Source organism: Palaemon carinicauda, chromosome 16 (assembly GCF_036898095.1).
Source record: "Palaemon carinicauda isolate YSFRI2023 chromosome 16, ASM3689809v2, whole genome shotgun sequence".
Taxonomy (NCBI): domain Eukaryota; kingdom Metazoa; phylum Arthropoda; class Malacostraca; order Decapoda; family Palaemonidae; genus Palaemon; species Palaemon carinicauda.
In genome coordinates this window covers 12,318,619-12,321,118 of record NC_090740.1, presented here as the reverse complement: position 1 = coordinate 12,321,118, position 2,500 = coordinate 12,318,619, and positions in this window count along the sequence as shown.

Genomic DNA, 2,500 nt, shown 5'->3' with positions numbered 1-2,500 from the left:
GTAGTTGGTAAATTGTCCAACGATCGTTTCCTCGTTAGGAATGAATATTTTTATCAGGAAATTGTGTGAATTTTTCATATGCTATAGGATGTAACCTGAGTTTACTTATAAAATTGATTAGTATTTCATTTTCTCATCAGATCACATAGATATAAGTCAAGTTCCTGTACAAATGACCACGTTAACAATCATCAACATAGTCAAGGTTGGTGGGACGAGTTTAGGACGGCGCTGCCAAATGGAATTTCCTTGAATGGAGAATATCATTATTCATTACAGATTCAAATCATTTAAGGAGTAATAGTTATATGACAGAAGGTCCATGACTATGGTGTAATTTGATGTTCTTATAAGCAGCATAATCAACATAGACAAATTGGATAATGAAAAAGAAAATGGTCACATTTCTGTAACGCCTGACTTTGTGTCATCCACCTGCGAATTTGTTTGTAAATAAGGGCGTTTTACTATGTAAATCGGATATGAAATAAACCTTATCAGCATTTCCTCAGGATATGTATGCATGTCAGTAAAGCTGTTTCTTGGTTCAAAACAGTGATAAAATAAACCTTATCAACATTTCCTTAGTAAATGTATGCATGTCAGTAAAGCTGTTTCTTGGTTCATAACAGGGATAAAATAAACCTTATCAACATTTCCTTAGTAAATGTATGCATGTCAGTAAAGCTGTTTCTTGGTTCATAACAGGGATAAAATAAACCTTATCAACATTTCCTTAGTAAATGTATGCATGTCAGTAAAGCTGTTTCTTGGTTCAAAACAGTGATAAGATAAACTTTATCATCACATCCTTATTAATGTATACATTTCAGTAAAGCTGTTGCTTGGTTCATTATAGGTTAAAATAATCCATTTTATATATATATATATATATACACACACACACATATATATATATATATATATATATATATATATATATATATATATATATATATATATATATATATATACATATATATATAAACAATGTTTTCCCCTACCGGTAACGGCCACGGTCTTCCTAAATCGAAGCTAGGCCAATCGTTAATATATAAAAGGGGATACTAAAAGAGAGAGAGAGAGAGAGAGAGAGAGAGAGAGAGAGAGAGAGGCCACCTACAAGACAGGGATACTGATGATCTCTGCAAAGGAATCAAAATAATTTAAGTATACCAATAACAAGAAGAGCCAATGTTTCTTTATATAGGTGAAGTGTAGATGTTGCATTAAGCTATTAAAGAAATATGACAATTATTTATCGTCATTTATTTTTACTAATACGAATATTGATCGTGATGTTTTTAAGGAATTTGGTGCTGGGCATAGATAAAGATAAGATAAAGGTCGCTCATGAATGGCAGAAGCAAGGGACAGTGACATTGCCCTAGCAGTCAGGACAATGCCCTAGAGACTGACCATATTACATACGATCAGCGCCCAAGCCTCCTCTCCATCCAAGCTAGGACCAGGGAGGGCCAGGCAGTGGCTGCTGATGACTCAGCGGATAGACCTATAGGCTCCCCCAAACCCCCCAACCTTAGCTCACAAGGATGGTAAGGTTGCAGACACTAATGGCACTAATGAGTCTGAGCGGGACTCGAACCCCCCACTGGTAAACACCAGGCAGAGACGTTACCAATCAGGCCACAGCAACCGCTATATGATACTTTGGAAAGACGGAAATGTAAGCATCCATGTCTCCTGGATTAAAGAGAGGATAATTAAAGTTTTGTGCTATACTGAAGTTTGTTTCAAAGGAAGGGTTTCATCTGTAACGATATAGTTGAGTGTCGTTATTCAAGTCAATTTGCATCAGAATGAAACCTACAACGCTATGAAGCATCGCAACTGATTTATGCATCTCGGTTTATGGTTACTACTAGAGTATTTCATTCCATAAATCATGGCCCGCCATAATGGAGTGTCGGGGAAATCTCAGCTCCATTAAGCTGTTAGGAATGTTCTGAAGGGAGAAATTCGGCCTCTAATCCAAGGTGTGAGTTGTGCAATTCTAGAAGGATCGTTCTTAGCAGCGTCTGTATAATATTATTTCTATGGGTGTGAATCATAATTATTCGTTTGCATAATACACTAAAGGTGTTTATGTTGATCATAACAATATTTTTAGTAACTAAGTCAATAGGACCTCAGTATATTGGCCCTGGGTTCGATTCTTCAGCTGCCCAGAAGCCATTATCAGTAAGTTGATTCCCCCTTGGTTCTCTGCCCTAGAGGTAAAGAGAATCCAGATACTAAGAGGGGTATAATATCTAACCTCGTGTGTGTTCTATATTTATTGATTCATATTATATACTAAAGGATTTTATGTTTATAACAGACATATTTTTGGAAAAAGACGAAAATAGAAAAAGTAAGCAATTAGCAGTGACAATATATCCCATTACGCTCTTTTCCTTATACACAGAGATAGAAAACTAAATCAAACAATGAAATTATAACAGCAAACGAACAAGAAATCATGAACCATTAGATTATT